Genomic DNA, 22,113 nt, shown 5'->3' on the forward strand with positions numbered 1-22,113 from the left:
AGTATATCACATTTTTCAAAGGCTTATGAGACGCTGTTTATCTCGCTTCTTTTAATTATATTTTGAAAGATGACTAGGGCCTGGATGTAACTTGTGCGGAGGCTCTCCCTGACTCAAAGTGCTTTGAAAATAAGTTGGTCTTTGCGGCTGTAGCACATCAGGTTGATGAGAGAGTACTTGTTAAGAAAACAAATCTTTTAGGCATAGAGATTAAAAATATGCTAACTATGCATTCCCAAGTGACCTCATTAAAAGTTCTGCCCTTTAGATACAAGGGAAGGACTGTGGGTTACGCTACAAATTAAAGGCTTAGTTAGGAGGCAAATTTCTCTTTTCCTCTGATTTTCAAGGAGAATGCCTAGCTTTGTGTTTCCTTTTCCACATCTGAATGGCTGCCTGTTCCTCCATGTGTGATTCATTCTCGAGAGAAGATGTCAGAGCCGTATTATTTGACTAACTCAGTGGGAGTACGGCCAGATCATCCTGCTTGAGTCATCCAGACAGGAATATTTCATCAAGCCTGCAGGGTTCTGGCTCACGACGTGCAGGGCTTGAAAGAGGTAGGGAAGGGAGAAGAAAGACCCAAGTTGAATACTCTTCACCCCGTCGGCCCTGCTATAGGAGCAGTGCTCCAGAGAGGATTTTCCCTGCCTTGTTGTTTGTCATGGCAATAAAAGTTTGCAACAGGGGTTTGTCCCAGCATTGAGGGGGAGTTTTGTAGTCTTGAAGAAATTTATTGGCTAACAGAAATGTTTCCTACCAAGCTCTAGCATTGTAACCTTTCTAACAGATTACTGCTGGGGACGGAGCAAACCACAAAATATTCTTTCTTATTGGAATTATGAGTCCAGTAGCACTGACCAGTGTTTAAGACCAACACTACAAAAATGTAGTTAAGCGTCTTTTTTAACTTGAGGTTCATTTTTAAATTTCTATTATTGTTGTCATTACATTTGTGTAAGAAATGAGTTAACATTTTGAATTTCACTTTCTTGGTTTGACCACAAGAGCAGGAGTTGACTGGAAGCCAAGGATTTTTAAGCAGTTCCATGAATTGGGAAGTTCCAAACCCAAAAAGCTTCTCCTTCTTCATTCCCTTCATTCTTTCAAAAATAATACAGATATGTTCCCACTGGCAGCTTGTAAACAGTACAGAAACCCCTCTCTTGAGAATCAAAATAGGATGACTTCAGAAATTTGTAGACACAAAGCACATTTTCTTTTACAAACTGCTCTACCAGGTAGGCTTGGGGAGGTATCTCAAATGGCAGTTCTGACCTCTTTTATGCTAGATTATCCTGTTACTTTGTTTAGTGAGAGTGTTTAGGTGATTATGTCCAAATAGAGATGCAGGAACTATCCTGCTAAGGGCATGAGAAGATCTAGGGTGATTTTGGCTTGTTTACTTGCAGGAATTGGGGTATGTAAAGGAATAAGTGCTAGCAAGTGAAGCCTGCAAGAAACCAAGATTTATAGATGTGTTGGATATCTATCACTCTGCAGCAAAGACTCTACATCTGCTTTGCTCTAGGCAGTGGTGTAGAGGGAGGGTAAAGCAAACTGGTTGCTTGCTAATAGCACCTGGACAATATTTTTCCTCCTTTGGTTCTTTTTGTCATGCTTACTGAAATTCTATGTATTCTATGTATGGGTCATTTAATTTTGTAGCGAAACCCTTAAGATTGCAAAAACTTGTTGGAGGAAATATAAGAGGAATTAAGCAATGTCTAAGTAACTATCTGTTTCTCGTAACCATCCATCCCTCTTTTCTTCATTCCTCTACACCTAAATATATAGGATGCCTCAATCTCCATTGTTTTTAAAAGAAAACACAGGAAAGGCTTGGATTGTGTAGGTGGTGTCTTCGAATGCTTCAAAACCCAGGTACACGCAGTTTACAGCCTGTATTTGGAGGTGTCCAAGGCCAGGTTGGATGGGGCTCTGAGCAACCTGGTCTAGTGTCCCTGCCCATGGCAGGGGGGTTGGGAAGAGATGATCTTTAAGGTCCCTTCCAACCCAAAGCATACTGTGATTCCATGATTTTGGCCTTTCCTCATTCTCAGGACCTTAATAGCTCCATGAGCTGCTGTAGTCTTACCAGAAGCAGAACTGCAGTACAGAAACCTGACTGGAAACAAACTTCTGGCTAACCAGGACAACAGGGATTCTGTGAGTTACTTTCTGGAAGAAGAGGGCCCTTGTTTGTTGTGTAACACTTCCATCAGAAGTGGAACAGCTCTGGCAATGTGGCTGCAACAGCTGCTCTGAAGCTGCAGGTGCTGGTGGTCTGCAGCCTGTGGATCACTGGCTGGACAGACTACAACTTTCTGATATGGTTTTTGGGAAGTTCTACCAATGTCTGAAGTGAATAAAAATTTAGAATAATTTGGGTTTGAAGGGACTTCTGGAAGTCATCTAAATCTGGTTAGATCAGACTCCTCAGGAGCTTGTCTGCTGCAGTTTTATACATCTCCAAGGATGGACATTCTGCACTCTGATCCAGCGTTTGACCATCCTTGTGATGAAAATGTTTTCCTCACATCTGTTGTATATGTTATTATTATCTTCTGAGGCCTGCCCAAGTCTATATCTCATCTAAATGCGGCAGTTTAACTGGATCTGAAACAAACAGTGAATGAATGTACAATATATTTGTCAATATCTTTGTATTACAAGTGAATTACAAGTGAAAGAAATACTTTCTCCTAGGCTAAGAGTCACATACAAAAGAGCTTTTCCTGAGCTTCTGACACTGCATTAAAACCTTGAGTCTCCCCTCACCCAAAACCTACAGCAAACACAAAACTGGGTTTATCTAAAGCAGTGGGGTGAGGGGGTCCATCACTATAATTCGATGTCAGTGATTTCCTTCAAAGCACAGGGGAGTTGTAAAAGCAACACGTGTGTTCCTCTTCCTGCTTTATCCTAAAATACAGCCCGAGACAACAGTGTGATGGCTCAAGGGCAGCAGCCGCCAATTGAGCTTTATTGGACTTTTCCCTCAGTACTGAGGAATGACACCCAGCAGGAGGAGCTTGACACTGAGCAGTTGCTGAAGATCTACAGCTTTCCTTATTTATCCAGTGGCTTTTTTTTTTTTTTAATGGAACCATTGTTTGGAATTTTGGCTATTGAAGTGGAGATAGAAGATACAATGGGCTCATTAATACTTATAACTTAAGATTAAATGATGCAGGCAAATAACAGGAGCTAAAGAGGATGAGAAAAACCAGTACATGACTTCACTCCAGCATTTTCCAGATGAATTCTGCATTAAGATGCTGGAACAGCTTCACCCTCAAAGCATAAAACAGATATAAACACAAAAAAAGAAGTATACTGAGCACAGGCTGTTCAGAATTTTGCTTGAAATATTTACTTCTAAAAATCTGATGTTAGGGTGAAATTTTATTTACTTGTTTACCTGTAGCTACATCTACAATTTAAAGTGATGGATCTAAATGAAAAGATACAGGTACGATTATGTTACAATACATGAGTAATAAGTTTGTTGTAGCTTTCAATGTATTTCCTGTAACTACACAAACCCAATTCTCTCTCAAGTACTCTGTCTGCACTGTGCTAGTGCTCCAGTCTTCCTTGTTTATGGATCTCCTAAACGTGGGAAAACAGACCTTCAGTTCCTGCCTACTATAAAATTCAGAGCACTACAGCTTTACAGCTATTTTGTCCCTTTCCAAGAATGCCCCCTCCTCCCCCCTGCCTTGGTGGTGTGCTATGGATCCCTTTTCCTAATGTCGTTCTCACAACTCAGGAAATGTCCCTGCTTTCCTCTGCAAGCTTATGCTTCCCTGTTGCCCAGAAAGATGGTTTAGGGAAACTTCCAGCCCCACTGCAGCTTATCTACAGCCAACAGATACATAAGTCTGTGTGTACAAATGCTAATTTTCTTGTTTGTTCTAGTGCAAGATTGTTTCCTTAACTCGAAATAGCAGGTACTTGCTCTGTTTTCATTGAAATGTTGAAATATTTATTTCTTGGGGTTTGGTGGGAGTTCCTTTGGTTGGTTTTTGGTAAAGTTCAAAAGGACTCCAAAGGGTGGATGTACATCTCTTCTTGATGTGACTCCCTTGCTTTAATTCCTGCGCTGTGGAGGATGTCAGGAACGGAATGTGAGGAAGATACAGCTCAGAGCTCTGCATCACCCCAACGTGAGGATCATCCCACGAGGGATGCACGGCTGCAAGCTCCATCTCCTACAGGATTTCTTTTTTGCCATGCCTTTAAAGGTGTCTTTTGTAAAAAGACTTCTCAAAACTCCTTAATGCTTCTCAAAGCCTCTTCAGTACTAAAAAAAGAGTAAGCATTGGAAAGTGTTTTTTCCTCCCCAAAGCAGTTAGCATTTCTGCCCACTGTAGTCTTCCTGACGGCTTACTGAGTTTTTGGAAATGTCAAACTCCTTTTAGAAGACAGGACAACAGATTTTATTTGACCTGAGTGAGGAAATGCAGAACAGCTCAGGAAGCTTTACTGGGTGCTTATTAAACTTTCTAATTACTGTTTAGCCCATATAAACGTCACAGCTAGAGTACAAATATTTTGAGGGTTGAGCCAATAGTGGGAGATTACCTGCCTCTGCTTGGAACAAGTGTGTTATTAAATGTGGTTCAGATCTAGCATATTTAATAATGCAATGAATGTCATAAAGATGGTTCCCAGTTCAGTTCTGCAAGCAAAACTCTCTAGGAGCTCCTTTACTTCACTGTTGAATGCTGTGAGGAGGTGGAGATGCACGTTTACCACCAGTTTAGTTTGATCCCAGAGCAGCCCAGTTTTTGTGCTTTGAGGCTGCTCTGCCATGGGAATCAAAGTGCGGGAGTTGGGGATGGTCAGAGGGTTTGCTTCAAAAGTTGGATCAAGAGAGGTGGTTGCTTGTGAACACCTTCTGACACTGCTACTTTGTCTCCTCTGGGTTTCTTAGCCTTAAATCCTGAGCTTCCCACCCTTCAAGTGTGTTACAGTTTCTCTAAATCACCCCTGGACAAAAGATGTTTGTATTGATTTAATCCACGCATGTGGAGGATGAAACAAACATCTCATGCTCACAGTATGAAGAATCACATTTTACAAAATCTCGTGGCTTAGTTCTTGATGTTCTCTCAGCCCTCGTGCTCCCTTGTTTCCCTTTTCTCCTTGGGGGGCATTCTCCCCACAACGCACTTTCTGGAGGAGTCCCAAATGTCAAACTGGTCCAGCAGTTTGAAGGCAATCACTGATGTTACTAGCACTAACATGAAAAAAACAAGGTACCTTCACATGACCACATCTGCTCTTTTAATATCTGGTTTATGAGTGTAGGTGTAGGTTGGAAGGGACCTTAAGTATCATCTCATTCCAACCCCTGGAATGAGCAGGGCCACCTTCCACCAGACCAGGTTGCTCAAAGCCCCATCCAGTCTGACCTTGGACATTCTCAATTAGGAGTGAAGAGGATGATCCTTGTTCAAAGAAGATGTTGTGCTTTTTGTTACTGTTACTCTATAAATTTTGCATTTTTGTGGGTCTCTGCAAGCTCCACTGCCCCAGTGTGCTCACAGATGTGCTTTGGATGCCCTTTTCACTCAATGCATTTCACTGTATTCATGTGATTCTACCCTTTTCCCCCATGCTTTGAGGATGTCTTCTCCTCCAAAGGCTGCCTTGCCAGCTGACCACCCCCAGCCAGGACCAGAGCAGTGCTTGGGTCAAATGGAAATTTACCTTTGCTGTTACTGCGCTTGCCAGTGCTGTTTAAATATTTACTACATTTACTAAAGCAGCTTTGCTATTAGAAACCAGACTCTGCAGGTGGTGTTTTGGGACCCAGGAAACTGGAAATTAACTGACTTCCATGTGTTACCTGCAACCGCCTCCTCTTGCTCTCATCCTGCAGCTTTTGGCTAATGGGGGGACACTTGCAACTCCAAGGGAGTTTTTCCCAGAGAGCTGAATCACAGAGAATATCCGCTTTTCTGTCTTGCAACATCCCTATAAATTGTCTTCCTGATTTTTATTTCTCATATATTATTTATGATGTGTAAGAAGTGATTAAAATACTGACACTGCTCAGATGCACTTCGTATGTAAGGAAATGTCATGTTAAATATTTCATATAGCTATTTAAAAGCCAAATTCACGTTCACATAGCGCCACCTGTCTCTAAGCCTCTGCAGCTGCACAGGACAAGGGCATTTTATTTTTAGAGAACTAACATAACTCCTGGCAGTGCTTAAAAATAACTTCTTTAGGGGAAAAATTGAAAAGGCAAAGGTTTCACAGCTCTGATTTTGCAGGGTGTTCGGTAATAGCACATCCATCTGCATACAGAGCAACCTCAGGTTGGTTCCTAGTTTTCCAGGTTTTTATCCAGTTGACTGCTGGGCTCTGAGCATGTGGGTGACATGGCCTCATGCAGGAGCACAGCCCAGCTCACAGCACAGCCCTTGCCTGTGGGTATGTGCCTCCTGACTTTCAGGTGGCACGGACTCATTCCCAATGACTTTCCAGAGGGGTTTTCTAAGCAGCTCCCTGGGAGGCTTGTTCTCTACCAGGTGTTCATAGTTGCATGCTTAGTAAATGATTGGCATGGAGAAGTCATGGGTGAAGCATTAACTCTCTGGTGGGAATAGTTTGGTGTACACAACTGCCAGTTTCAAATATTTATTTGAAATTCCGTGGTGCTACCACTGGAATGTTTCGATCAAATCCACTGCAACATAAAAATTTTTTTGTGGTTTTCATTTAAACTCTTCAAGTGATTTTTGCCTACTTCACCATGATCTGCCAGAAGTCACGTGAAGTTGCAGTTGTATTAGCTTGAACTCAAAACTAGGGCACAATTAAGATTTTTATCTTGTTTTGTTGCCCTCACACTAAAAGGGATAAAGAAAACAGATAAAGCAAACTGGGCTAGACACCACATTCACCACAAGAAAGGTAAAAGGTGGGTCACAGGAGCTGCTCAAGGGTGAAGGCACAGCTTAAATCCCACGTGGGTGCTTAGAGCTTGGTAAGATCCCTAACATCACTGAGGACATTTTCTGCTCTTCTGCAGTGAGATGGACACTGGGCTCAACTCAGCTGGAAGAACTGCATCCTGCATATGTTCTCCTGCTGGAGACTTCCATGCTGTAAGCTTTGCCTGTGACAAAGCTGGTAAGTTAAGCCCGGCCTCAAGAAGTTTATTTTGATTATTTCAGTAATTGCGGAAGGCCAGGCGAAGAAAAGGGCATTGATACTTGCTTATCCAGAGCTGACTTATACGTACACACAGTCTGGGAAGCAGTGAGTATTCCCTGCTGTTACCTGGTGGTGGTTGTGTTACCTCACTCAATTCCCTGCAGCAAATGAAACCTGGAATGAGATGGAGAAAGCAGCAGGGTTTCCTTGTTGTGTTGCGGCATCCCCACTGGCAAACCTGGCAGCACTGAATGGATATGGTCCCTTGTGTCATCTTTAGAGCCAATTCCCTCTGATAGAGTGTCTGGGGACATGTGAGAGGATGTGTGAGCTGCCTGACTTGGCTCCAGAGGTGGGGAGCCTGCCTCAAAGGGATCAGTTTGTCACTGCGTTGCTCTGCTGCACAAAGCCAAGATGTTTTTCCTCCCATTTCTCGCCCCATCTCCCACTTCACTGGGGCTGGGACATGGGAAGTCCCGGCCAGAGCTGCCTGCTCTGCCTCTGCAGAGCACAGAGGTGTCTGAATTGCTGTGGCCAGCCTGCTCCATTGGAGGCAACACCCGTCCCAGGAATGGGTAGGGAAAGGTCATATTGTGAAAAAAGGCAGCAAAGCTTTTAAAAACCATCCACGTGACAGTGGTACTAAATGTGCCACACACATCTCCCAGCCAAGCAGTGCTTCTAAACACATGCTGAGTTCAAGCAGGTTGATTACGTACTCCCTGATGTGCACAGCAAAGTAGAAATGCACTTCCTTGCATAAATATAGTGAAACGTGCCCTTGAATGCTGCTATCTGTGAGTCATTTATGTATTACTGAAAGGCCACAGATAGCATGATGCCATCAGTAAACAAAAACCAGAACTGAAAAAAAAAGGCTTATAAAATAATAGTAATAATAGTAGTAATGACAGTTATCCGCGGTAGTTAATAAATAAGGTGGGCTTAGAACCATGGGCTCCCTGTTTTCCTGCCCAGCTGAATGCCCCGTTAAATGCAGTGAGCTCGGCTTTGCTAGTGAGGGGTAGTCCCGAGTCCTGGCAGTGCTTCAGGCACCCTGGCTCAGGTGCTCGCTGCAGCCTTGTCCGTCAGCAGAGGTCAGCACAGCCCTCTGTCCTGCCCAGCCACTGGCTCGCAGGATCTCCTCCCATGGCTGTACGAGAAGCTGTGATTTCTCTTTTCCCCTCTGGAAAAGGGCTTTTGAACACAGAGAATTATTCTGTGAGAACAGAATTATTATGCAGGCGTCTACAGTGTAAAGGAAGACAATTAATCCCCACATCACCAAAAAGTGTATTGTGTGGGGTTTAATGAAGATTTCTTCCCCCCTCCCCCCAAAATGGATGCTTTATAGTTTAAATTATTTATAGGTCTATTACAGAATAATCAGTACTAAGTATACATGCATACACAGAGCACAATAAATTATGTATCTTCCCTTAATATTTCATGAGTAAGAGCCATGGCATGTATTGATTTAATTCAGATCTGAGTTCAAGAGAGCATTTAAACATACTTCTATTTTTAAATCCACAAATCATCATAATGGGACTGTTCAGGTGCTTTCAGTTAGATACATATTTAACAACCATGCTGAATTTGAGCCATAATAATAATCAGACTAATATTTTGAACCAGTGCCCAAGGAAGCCAGTGGGAGCTATTTAATCAATTTTACTAGGCTCTTGGAGTAGGATTCATTTTTTAATATATGTGTGTATATATATATACATTTAATGAAGGAAATTGAAGGTAGAGCTTCACTGAGAAATTGAAATTTGTCTGAGCCTGGAATCACCTTATATCATCATGGATTTCAGTAGCAATCTGAGAAATCAAGGCAAGCTGTCTTAAGTAACTCATTCCTCTATTGCCTAGCACATGCCACCCTGAAGGTTGAACGTGAGTAACAGGAACTCATTCTTACCTAATGAAATGCACTTTTTTTCTGTCCTGAAAGATATGGGAAAAGTTAGTGGGTTTTTTAGGACAAAATGCTCAAAAGCATAGTACAAAAACTTAAATCTCACCAGCAGACTTGGGGCTCTGAGCCAGCTGAGAGATGGCTCAGCCTGAACCACCTTGGAAGATTAGGACTTCCAGCTGTTTGCCTGCACAGATGCCCATGCTGCTGTGGAATTGGCTCAAGCACCATGACAGTTTACATTTTGGGCATTTTTCTTATCCCAAATCTGCAGGTTTTAACTATGTGCTTGGTCTTCTCCAAAACAACGGTTGGGATACATTTATGTCTTTAATGGAGAGGTCAGAAAGGACCAATAAGTCTTGTCAAGAAAGCACTTGCATTAAATTGGTCATTTAATTTGGCCCTGGCGGTAGCACTAAGGAAGCTGTACTGTCTAGAAGGAATCTGCCATATAAACATCAGCACACACCTTATTTTCTTGTTTTTGTAGAAAAAAAATCAGATCACAACACCTGTGACTGCTTTGAGCCTTGCGTTTCTTCTCCGGGACATATCCAAAATTTCACTGTGGAGAATGTGGCTACAAGTAGTATCATCATCCACAGGAAAACATAAAAGAAGTCCAGGCATAACCTGAAAGCCTAATTAACTGATTTCCATTACGTTATTTTTCCTTTCTTGTCCTTTTTTCCTCTCTTTTCCCTCCAGGATATAGGCAAAGCTGATGATTTTATCTTTAATATTTGCAAACTACAGGGTGGCTGTGCTTCTGTCTTTAGGTTTTTGTGACTAAGTAGTAATAATTGTTAATGTTTCCCTCTGAAAACATCCTATGTTTTTACATAGGCTCTTACAAAAGTAAATTAAATAGCCTTCATTTTATTCCTTTATTATTAATACCACTATATATTAATAGCAAGCTGTACAGGACTACTGTTTATTTTTATAACCCAGTGTTTGTAGTCTAGTCTGTATGTTTGTTCACATGTTAATATGGACTCAAATATTTGTCGCGATGGAAAGCTCTAGACACCTCAATGTGAGAATCCAGGAACTTCGTTTATTGTAGATTGACAACAGCTTAATATACACTCTATAATAGGTTCATGAATATTACAGAAATTAGGCTCATTATTGGTGCTCAGTTAGGTGGTGATATAATCTTAACTGTCTTTCATTGTTTACACAGGTGGCTCGTTAAGTGTCTCTGTTTTGGTAATGCCTAGCTCCTGTTCTTCAGCTCAGTTTAGAATACCCAAGGACGCTGCTGCTTTCTCACGGCCCTGCTATCTCAGACTTTCTCATGGGCCTAGTCAGACTGCGTCTTATACTTTAGCAGCTCATCCATAGCCTTAGCCATGTTCATATGTCCTCGCATTTCTAACCAATCCTCTATAATTTCCCCCGTTTTTATTTTGGGCCAACAATGCTTTCTTTGTCGTAGTATTTACACGTCTAGTAATACAAGAAAAGGCAACACGAGCTACTACTAAGATTACAATAACTGTCAATATCTATCGTAGGCCTTCCTTAATATAACTTAGAGCCCATTCAGAATAAGGAATCACTATGGTTCAACAGAATCACGTTACACATCTCTAAAATCTTGACACCGGCAGAAAGTATTTTTAAGTTTACACATTCACACATTCATGTAGCTTTTTTTCTTTCACACAACATTCAGGTGGCCACCTCAGACACGCTCCTCAATCACACACACATTTTCAAATAGTCATTGGCTGTGCACTTCTTGTCAGTTTCATAATTCAAAGGAAATTTATGGCATAGCCGCCATCAGCAATCTGCAAATCCTGCATAACTCTCCATGTAAAAGACAAATACAGCAAGAAAGAACAGAATATTATCTTGGAAATCTTCAACCCTTCTTATAGAGCAATGCTATTTTATCATAAAGGCAATAAAGCTACTTTTGCAGGGGGCAAGACTATATCCCCTTCTGTCTCATCGTTCCGTCTCCAAATCTTCTACCTGCACCTTGCCCCTGGGGGAAACAGCCAAATTTCATGTAAGAGAAGCAAAATGGCAAACTGTAGGAAATTCTTAACAACCTTCTGCAATATGCAAAAGCTAAGCACGGATGTCGCGTTATTTCTAATCTTACTTCAAAGGATTTTTCGTCAGTCTCCCTTTCTGTTTTTGAAGAAAACATTTGAGAATGCCATGAGCACACTGCATGCTTAACACCTACTGCTGTAAAAACAATGCAATCTTACTTGATTTATAAGTTGGGATATTGTTAATTTTAAGTTGTTTTTTCTCTTTTCCCTTTTTTCCGTGTTTTACCGTCTTTGCCTCCCCCCACGCTCCTCATTGCCGAAGGATGAAGGAGGGGAAGGAGGGGCTGGGCTCACCCAGAGAGATCAGCAGAAGGAACTTAATCACAGGGTCTGCTTAAGAAAAGACAAAAACATAGGAGAGGGAGAGAAGAGCTGCAAACAGGCACGTTTCAGAGAAGGGGTGACTGGTGTAACGGGGAAAAAGAGAAACAGCTTTCCCCCTCCCCCGACTGCACCCCCCAATGTTTTTGCTACCGTCATTAGGAAGAGGAGCAGCACCAGGGAAAAACCACTCGCTGCAAAGAAGGGAAGGGGAACACACACCCCCCGGGACCATGGCTGTCAGCAGTGCGGGGGAAACAGAGCCCCCCCGCCGCCCGCCGCGCCCGGGGCCGCCGGCGTGCACGCACGCGGGGGCACCGCTCCGAGCCGGGGCCGCGCAGGCGGCGCGACCACCGCCACTGCCCCGCTGCTCGGCGCCGCCCCGTAGGCACCCGGCACAGGCGCACAGACCCGGCGCCGGCACGGGTTCACTCAACACGGCGGCATAAGCACACAGCGCCGTGAACACAGCCACAAATGCGCAGCGCAGTCCCGCTGCACAGTTCAGATGAAAAGCTGGAAATGTCTTAAGGTGGAACTCAGTCATAGTGTTCGTAAAGTTTATCTCTGGTCTATCAGCAGTACTTTCACACTGCAGCGATCGGAGACGCGTCGTCTCCGATCGTCCTGGATATGCACTGCCGAGACGCTAGCACCGCGTTCATGTTGGTAGGGCCGCTCCGTTGTCTCCGGCCCCGTTCCGTGATCTCTGGTCTCGCTCCGGCTCCCTTCAACTCCGCTCGACTCCCTTTTTACACGATTTCTCCGTATGATGGTATCCAGTAGCATCCTAATGTCCTCAGACTGTGCTTTAATGCCTTTTACTGTTCCAGATAACAATCGCCAAATTGTAAGGAGGGAAGCAGCAACTTTTTCTCCCTTATAGGCAGCAGTAAAGAGTTTATCACTAAGTTCTTTCCAAGTAGAGATAGTAAAGGCAGTTACAGTGTTCGCTTCATATCCCTGGCCCTTACATGAAAGCAGCATCTGCCGCAAAGCCAGTTCGTCTTAACTCCCCGCTTTCCCAGAAAGCATTGGAGCAATGATAGTGCCGCCTGTCCCTCCATTACCTAAAAAACGTGTTACCACGCTTTGTGCAGCCCTTTCCACGAGACTTTGCGGCTTTGTCGGCGGGCCTCCTTCTTCAGGAGTCGTCCCGGGCGCCGGGTCCAACTATTTCGTTGCTGGGGACGCGGAACTTAACTCTTTCGCCGTCCGAAATTCCCGAAAGGGAGGCGTCCGGCGGCGGCAAGTTGAGCTCTTTTTCGTCCAACCCTTTCGCCTTCTTGTGCTGCACGGCAAGACCGACCGAAACTCCTACGTCCGACCACGGCTGCGAGAACCCGACTTGGCTCTCGGGAGTCCGACTTGACTCCGACCCAGGAAATCCGACTTGATCTCCTAGGGACCCCCTCTGGTCCCTGTACACGGGCGCCAAAATTTGTCGCGACGGAAAGCTCTAGACACCTCAATGTGAGAATCCAGGAACTTCGTTTATTGTAGATTGACAACAGCTTAATATACACTCTATAATAGGTTCATGAATATTACAGAAATTAGGCTCATTATTGGTGCTCAGTTAGGTGGTGATATCATCTTAACTGTCTTTCATTGTTTACACAGGTGGCTCGTTAAGTGTCTCTGTTTTGGTAATGCCTAGCTCCTGTTCTTCAGCTCAATTTAGAATACCCAAGGACGCTGCTGCTTTCTCACGGCCCTGCTATCTCAGACTTTCTCATGGGCCTAGTCAGACTGCGTCTTATACTTTAGCAGCTCATCCATAGCCTTAGCCATGTTCATATGTCCTCGCATTTCTAACCAATCCTCTATAAATATTGAGCCATTCTGGGTAAAAAACTTCACCTCTAGTGGATCTTCAATATTACTGTGCTTTGCTTCCACAAGATGTTCTTGCAGTGAACTGAGAAAATCAGTCCAGATCTTATCTGTGGTTCTAAAGTTTAGGAGTTGATTATTTTTTTCCTACATTTAGTAGGTCTCCATATCAAGCTGCAACTTTCTTCAGTTCACTTCCGTAGATTAAAATTTTTTGGTTTAGATTTTAAGGGTTTATTTCATATGTCAGTAGCTGTTAAACATCCTGCAGGAGAAAATCTCAGAAGACATCCATTTGTAGATACAGTCCTTTTTATCTGGGGCAAAATACAAGGACCTGCAAGCAAGCCAAAATTTAATTGTATTATCTAATGGCATAAAAATTTAGTTATAGCTCTCTTTAATAAAATAAATTTGGAGTCTTATATGATAATTCTAAAATTAGATCATGTCACACCTTATGGCTGTCAGTTCGCTTTGTGTGATGAACCAAGAGCCTTGAACATTTCCTGCAGAAATGCCCTTTTATTTCTGCTTAGGGGTTATGAGTTGAAAAGACTTTCTGAGATATGGCTAAACTTGATGCATTGTTTAAATCACAATTTCTTTTACAGTCTTCCTTCTAACAAAGGAATTACCGTGGCTCTTTTGGAGCAGCAGATATACAGCACAATGGAAAGTACCGAATGCTTAGGGAAAGAGCATGAGAACAGAGACAACTTATAGAGGTCCTACTCATGGCAACCCCTGCTCAGAGATGCCTGGCAGTGAGCGGTCTGACCCCTGCCTTCAGCAGGTGCCAGTGCTCGTGAATTTATCTCCACCTTCTCTGAGCCCAGGTAGGTTTTTCATCTTTACAAAGTCCTCTTGCCAGTGAGTTCTGCATATCAGCTGCATCTGTTCCTGTAAAGATGCCTCCTGCTAGGCAGAGAATAGCCTGAGGCTCATGTCCCTGGTAGATCCTGTGTAAATCCTGACTGAAAGCAGGGAGAGCTGCCCAGTCATTGATGATAATGCCTGTTCCTAAATTTAGGCTTAAGACTCGAGCTTTAGGCGCCTCTAATGGGAAGCTTTTCTGATTTCCACAGCAAGAATGATGGAATGAAATTCATGGCTGAGAAGTGCAAGGAACAAAAAAGAATTCTAGCAAGTGGTAAAATATGTGATCCTATGGCGTCAGGTTGCAAACACAGGTTCTGCATCTCCTACCGAGTGTCTGTGTGACCCTGATGTGCCCACCTGGAAAGGAGATAGAAAGGTTATTATTGACCTAGAAATGACACAGCTCCCAGCAGGTGGGCACAGGCTGCCTGACACACTTTGATGTCTTTGTCCTCACAGCAGCTTTGGAGGACAATGGTGACTTCGGTGTGCCTTTGATGCCAGCCTGGCATCTTAATGATTGAGCTGTTCTGCTGTGCCTCCCCAGCCAGCCATTTCCTGTGGCATGAGCCTTAACTGATAGTTGCCTGCAAGTGTATTTCAAGAGCAGAGTGAAGTTGGTGTTAGAAGAGAAGCATATTGGCCTGTTGGGCAGCAGCAGTTCGGATACCTCAGTACTGCAGTTATATTTGATGGTGCACGTACTTTGCTGCAGGAAAGCTGCCAAATGGCATCATACTCCTACATCAGAGCTCTATGCAGATGAAAAAAAAGTGAATTTCCATGAGCTTCTTGGCCACAAAAGTACTTGCAGGTCTTTATACAGCTTCACCAGGCTGGGATCAAGGCCTGGCTCAGACCAGAAAGCACCATTGGGGCTGATGTTGTCTGTATGAGTTGGGGCTTATTGAGTGGCTCAGACAAGGGTGAAGGTAGAAGTTCCCCAGCCAAGTCCCCTAGGACTAAATGACAGAATTACAGTCTGATCCCCAGCTCATGGCCCCAGGAAGGGGCAGCTTTCTCCTAAATGTTTATGTTAGTAGAGGGAGGTTTTTAACTCTTTGTCATGATTCTTCTTTAGCCTACAAGTCAGGTGTGGCAGTCCTAGGACGAGCTATGGTTGGATCAGGCTTTTCTCCTATTTCAAATGTTAGAAAACCTTTCTCATTTCTGTTTTGTTAACCTTGCTGATGGTCTTCCACTTTTCTTTCTGCAGCAAGTGGAAGTCCATGAATCCCCAGCCATGCAGATCATTTTTCTAGGTTTGTTTCTCTGTCACAGGGAGTGTAGACCCACTGTCCTAACTCCAGTGGCTGATTTTGAATTCTTTTGGCTCTGATCTGAAGCCCCACTGAAGGCCATAGAGGTTTTCCCAGCATGATTAATATTACCCAATTTCAAAGTATTACTTCCCTCTCGAATTGCCACCACACATTCCTACAGGATAACTTGCCCTTGCCACATCATTTGGATTGCCCAGCTGTTGCTCAGCTACAAGACTCCATAAGAGCCCAAGCCACAGCAGAGTGAGCACCGAAGCATTTCAAATACAAGACCTAAAGGATGCTCATCAATGTACGTGCAGGTATATTATAGGTCCCGAAATCTGAGGTTTTAGTGACCGTGGCTGTTACCTTTGAGCTGACACAGCTCTGGCTGTTCCCAGCTCAGCTTTTGCTGGAACCAGCTTGTTTGCAGACTGTGGCCAGAGACACCAGTTTTAAGGAATGTGCGTCCTTCACGGGAAATTGCTAAAGGAAGGCCCTCAAAAGAGGGAAGTGGGATAGGAAAGGAGCTCCTTGTTGCTGAGAGGAAAAGCTGTGATTGTCAGGGTTAAGCCCTGGTTGCTGGAGTCAGGTTAAGTGATGCACTACCGATGTAAACAGCAGAACTGGCCAGAGCTGCTATGGATGGATTGATCTGTCTCTGCAGCAGTGACACTTTTCAGCTCTTCCCTGACAGTTTGCCTAAGGGACTTGTTTTATATCCAGAAACTGGGATTGCATTTCTGCAGCCTCATACAAATGAATGCCACCGATTGCCCAGGACACGTCTTTGGTTCCCACAGCAGCTGTGTGTCAAAGACACAGCACTGTGCTTCCAGCAACATTAATTAATAATCTGGAGGTGAGTGCTCAGCTTGACACTTGAATTTAATAACAGTTCATCTGAATGCAGGAGAAAATTTCTCTAAACCTCCAGCAGCATCTGGTAGGGACTCACTCTTCAGCTCTCTGGTGGCTATGGCTGTGGCTTGTGTGGAGAGGAAGCCTGGAGAAAGCTTTTCTTGAGGTTCAGCTGCCTTCAGTGTGAGTCAGCAATGGGAAACAAAGATAAGAGCAAACAGCTGAACGGTGCTAGACCGTCCCCAGAGCAAGGCTGGAATGGCATCGTGCTCAAGAGCTTCCTTGGAGTAAATGGTCATGTTGGTCCATAGCAACCAAGTTCCCGCCTACACCTCCGGTGTGATGCCAGACCAAGGGGGCCTGTGGCAAGGGCAAGGATTGCAGTTTTGGTCTTCTTTTTATCTTCTTTTTTTCCAAAGATTGCTGTTGGTGTTTGCATTATAGATGTGAGCTCATGGAGGAACCACAGCTGACCATACAAGGGGTCAACTCTTTTTTTCCCCGTGTTTTATGACAGGAAAACAATATGAATGAAACCTATAAGTTAAGAAGAGAGGAGTTCACTATAAAATACTGTACACTGGATTTCTGGTCCATATACGGTGACACAGCCCTACTGAGAAAATGCACATCAAGGGTGACTCCACATTGTTGTTTTTTCTTGTTGTTAACAGCTATTTAACTTTAACATCTCTACAAGCAATGAGGAACAAACCTCTCCTGGGAAAGTGTTAGTGCTTTTTGATCCCTAAACTCAAAAGCAAGAGAAGCTCTTGGTGAAACACTTGGTGATGTGCCTAATTTTTGTAGAGCTGCCTCTAGAAAAAGAGGGCAAATCCCCCAAAACTCATAATCAAGTGGGACTTAATAAGATACTGCATTAATGTATGGGAATTCAGCTCATGGGAACTTGTGCCACATATATGGGGTTGTTCTAACACCAACAAAAGAGCCTAAATTTGAAAATAACCTGGAACACTGCCCAGATTTTTTACTTTGTTTCCTGTGTACTCACTTGCCTGTCACTTCTAAACCCATTTTGCCTCTCACTTAGCAGTGGAGTTGTGCCCAGGTAAAGGCACTGCTTGTGCACTGGTTAAATATTAGTTTCATAATGCATATCCATTCTTTGGTCCCAGGGTATCACTTACAGTGAATTATTCTGCTGTGTTATGTTGTCTATTGATCACTCTTTTTTGCCTTTTATCCTTGTTGTTGTTGTTGTTCTTTTGCCTGTCTCTTGCAGAAAGTGGTGCCAGACCATTAGGAAACTGAATTATTAAACCTCTGTATTGATTTTTTCTTGACCATATAGCTGACGTTATCGTGCAAGGACCTTGCCTTGAGCTATGCAGAAGGGGTTTTGCTAAACACTTGACAGCTCTCCTCATTCCTTTGCTTCATTACCTTCCCTCTCTTTCTCACTTCATCATTTCCAAGAGGAGGAGATTCTTAAAACCATTATGTAGAGTCATTGCATTTCACTGTGAGGCTCCTTTTGCTAGCAGCCACACAAATGATGGTATTTTTCTTTCTTTTCACTCCAGAGGTACACAAACAGATCAGCCCATTTGCTAAAAGCCTCAGCACTGACACCACAGTATCCATGGCAACGCCCCAACCTGCGCAAGCATCTGCAGACACTTCAAAATACCAAGAGATGACAAGGAGTCGCTTCAGACAATGGATGTTTATGGGTGTCACAACCATCTGAAATACTTCTCTCTCCACCCATCAGCTCCTTGATTATAACATGCTTTATATTGTTCTTGCAGCTCCTTTGTCAGAAGCCATGATTCAAGGCAGAATTAATCCCTGTTTTGATGTTCATTTGCTTGTGGGTTTTTTTTTTCATTTAGATGACTGGCTGAGGTACCTCATGGGAATGAGCACCCCAAGCTCTGCTGTTAACCTTCCTCTTTGAACTGAGTTGCAGTACAGGCTCTTCAAATGATAAAATCCAAAGTTGTAATTGAAAAAGAAGTGGTCTCTGTCAACTAACTAACAGAGGTGGTTGTGTGAGTGCTCGGCTGAGTGGTGATTTGCCACATCACGTTGCATGAGCTACTGCTTTCCTATAGTGATGATAGATTTAATAAGATCCAGTGAACCATTTTTGAGGAATGTTTTAACTGAAGTTAAAACATCTCTATTGGCATAGCAGAGACTGTGCTACTGTGTTTACAGTCGCTGGTCTTCACCAAACCTGAAGGTTGTTCAGCTCTGCTTTCAGGAGATAACATTCAGGTGCTCAGGCTGCATATCTGAAGCTGGTTGCAGAAAATGTATCAGTTCATTAGACCAGGCGCTTACCTGCAAAAACACCTGTAATTCAGACTAAGTAACTGCATCTAGAGCACTGATAAACTGTTAAGTCCTGGGCTGATGATGACCATGGGTTAGGAGCAGTTTTATAACACAGCAAAACAGCAGGAACTCTTCAGGCATTCAGGGCCATCTTCCTCAAATCAGGGAAGTATTTCAACCTGACTAAGATGTGATGGGTGTGCTTATCAATCAGGTTGAGGCCATTCTCAAAACTAGACAACTGCATGTGTTGTTCACACAAAGGCTGAGTGTGAGGCTGAGTTTGAGGTTTGGTAATGGGAAAGAGCCCAAGTACGTTGATGCTTAACCTCCAGCCACAGCCTTGTTCTGTCTGTAATGTTTCCACTCTCTTAAGAAGTAATATTGGTGTTTTATTCATAGAAAGGCAGAAAGAAATACAAAGCCCAAACCCAAGACGAACTATGTTGCCCCATATTGGGATGTTAACTTGATTAAGCTAATCTGTTTTCAGCTGATGGTTTAAGCTTCAGGCTTGGAAAAGCAGTAGCATTTACATGTTTGAACACAAGAGGAGCATATTAAAAAGCCTTATCAAAATTCCACATTAATAAAACAAGCTATCAGTGCATCAGAGCACTGATGAGCTTCCCTCTGCAAGCATGCAAGCATCGTAATAGATTCTTTGTAAGGTCTTTAATCCTCAGTAGCTACTGTTGGAAAAATTCAGACTTTCCCCTAGAACAGGAAATTAAATCTCAAAAATAATACATCTCTTGTATTCTGTCCAGTTTGACTATTCAGTAACTCATACATTATATTTATTTTGAAAAGCAGTTTTTTCCTATGGTTTCGCTACAGATGCAATGTGTAAGGAGATTTCACCACTTAAAACTTAACTTGTGTTCTGTTCATCTTCTCTTTGATCCTGTAAGTAGGCAGCAGATAATTGTTGGGGGTTTTTTTTTGTTCGTTTGTTTTTTTTTCATTCTTTTATTTCCATTAGAAGACATGATAAGACTGACTGGTGCAGTAGTTTTATTCCCACAATTTTCAAGAGAGATAAGAAGGCAATGCTTGTAGTAGTGAGATGCTAGAAAGGGCAAAACAAACGACCCAAGTTCAAACTTGCATTTATTACTTCCTGGGAAACATCATTCTCTGTTATAATTAGAAAATAACAAGAGCAACAAAACATATTTTCCTAGAGTTTGTTTTTTTTTTTTCCTTCTTGGGGAGATGGAAACTTAACAGCTGAAATGTTGTTCTATGTCCCACAAAATGGGTTAAAGCAGTTTAGGTAAAGAACTCTCTACAGCTGAATTGTGCAGGGATCAATGCTCCTCTTGCTTCCTTTTGAGTACATTTACGATTCCTCCTGTGAGATGTCTCTTAGGTGACAAGCCTGACATCCAGCTTTCTCCTCTTCAGCAAAGGAATCATCCCCACAACCAAGGTGTCACAGAGCCTCAAGAGCTGAGAGGAAAACATACCTGGGTTAGGTAAACGCCAGGGGAAGAGGCTCTGCACATAACCATGAACTATGTAAGGGAATTCCACTGTCCATTTTTCACACTGGCACATTGTCCTTTACTTTCAAGTACAGCAGTGAAAAATGAAGACACTCCCTGGAGTACATTCTCTACTGGAATTCTAGTCTCCTTGTATCCCCAAGAGCTGGTGGCACACGTATTTTGTACCCTCTCTCTGCTTTCAAATTATTCTACTTCTCATGCAGAGACTGGCTTTTGACATCAAAAGCATTTAGCAAATTAGAGTGTAGCTCCCTGAATCTAATTCTGCCATCATAATTCATATGGGTACCTAGAGTCTCTTGGACAAAAAGACCAAAGATAACTAAATCTACAAAGGCAGCTCTGGTACAAGTTCTTCCACTGGGCCAGGTCTTAGCTTTGCTTAAAGCTTTCCTGTAGCAACCTGAGGCATTTACAAATAGGTAATATCTTCAAATAATCTTTGACAGGTAAATGTAATCAAATGGGAGAGAGGCAGAAAAAAGAAGGCTTTTACATGGAAATGTTACTGGAAATGAGCTGATGAGATACAGTTGAGTTTCTTGTCTTAAACAGAAAAAAAAATTGAGCGTAGTTCGTGATGCAAAGCCAGGGATAAGTACATATTATTTGCAGTGGAAGCTTTTGCTTCGCTTAGTGGTTGATAACCATTTGAAGGCACTCTTCAGTTCACCTTTCTTCCCCATTGCCTCCTTTGGGCACTAGAGGGACCCTGAAGTTTTCCACACCATGGAAACAACTCAGCGATGCCGAGGCAGGAGCGCTGCCTTTCCTGGTCACCTTAGCCTAGGTTTTTCCAAGGGGAAAGGTGGGAAAAATCTGCTCAACCAGTTGTTGAACATACCCACAGACTGCTAACATGGCAGTGGGAAAAGTGTGCAAAGGGGCTGTAGCCATACTTTGCTTTGTTTCATCATGCACACTGGTGCTTGCAGCTCTTCCCATCATCAATAAATAAGAGCTGACTTTGCCTTGACTGCTCTGTTTGCTCAGCTAATGTTGTGACATTGGCACCAAGGCTTGAGTCACTGCGTTTTTGAGAAATTAAATGTTTCCTTCCCCAGCCTGAAGTGATGCCAAATACCTAAGTTGCCACTGCTGCAGCTCAATAAACTGTTAGAGAAGTGGCAGATTGCTACTCTAACTATATAGAAAGAGAATATGTATTGACACAAATCCCTTTTAAAACAATATTTTACAGACACAGTTTCAAATGAATCTGTTCTAAAGAGGGCTATAGGCAATGTCATTCCTTTTTCTTTTAGCAGACAGGCAAAAAATCCTCTGCATTTGACTTACTCGACCTCCATATAGAGATCCATAATTCAGCATGTCAAAGCTTTACTATAAAGCTCATGGTTTATGAGGTGATGTAAAAATCTATTTTTCCTTGGTACAAAAAAATCTTTCCCCACTGTCTCTTAGTGGGATGATGCTTTTTGATCTCTGCATGAATATTTCTAATAAAAATACATGCATGCATTTTAACATCTAACATGAATTAAAAGAATTTTTCCTGTCTTAAAAACGTCTAGTGTCAACACTGTTGTTGAATATTTAATGTGAAGTATAACGTAATTTGACTAGATAATTATCTCAGGGGAAATGGTGACTGCCACATTGTTTTTTCCTGTGTTTATTTTTCATCATCTTTGATGATTGTTTAAAGTAGAGATGGAACTGAATGACTAACTTCCAAGACTCGCCTTCTCTCTCTCTCTCTCTCTCTCTCTCTCTCTCTCTCTCTGCAGACTGCTGCTGAACAGACAGGCTGCTGCCATACTGCATCTGAGCCAGAGGCATTGATTCCTCCATGGCATATGGAATATTCTGAACATTTCTCCAGTTAGTTACATCACCCCTCTGATCTCGAGGAATCTACATGGACAGTGCACAGTCTATTTATTGTACAGGTGTCTTTCCATTAAGACAACTCTTCATCT

The 22,113-nt window shown here is 42.9% G+C and overlaps 1 long non-coding RNA gene across 1 annotated transcript; it reads left to right on the plus strand.

Moving 5' to 3' along the window:
- Positions 1-367: 367 nt before the first annotated feature.
- Positions 368-22,035, plus strand: LOC135417561 (uncharacterized). Its single transcript, XR_010432105.1, has 4 exons — positions 368-560; positions 7,055-7,155; positions 13,956-19,565; positions 21,922-22,035. It is a non-coding gene; the product is annotated as an uncharacterized LOC135417561 (long non-coding RNA).
- Positions 22,036-22,113: the final 78 nt, after the last annotated feature.

Source organism: Pseudopipra pipra, chromosome 7 (assembly GCF_036250125.1).
Source record: "Pseudopipra pipra isolate bDixPip1 chromosome 7, bDixPip1.hap1, whole genome shotgun sequence".
NCBI lineage: Eukaryota > Metazoa > Chordata > Aves > Passeriformes > Pipridae > Pseudopipra > Pseudopipra pipra.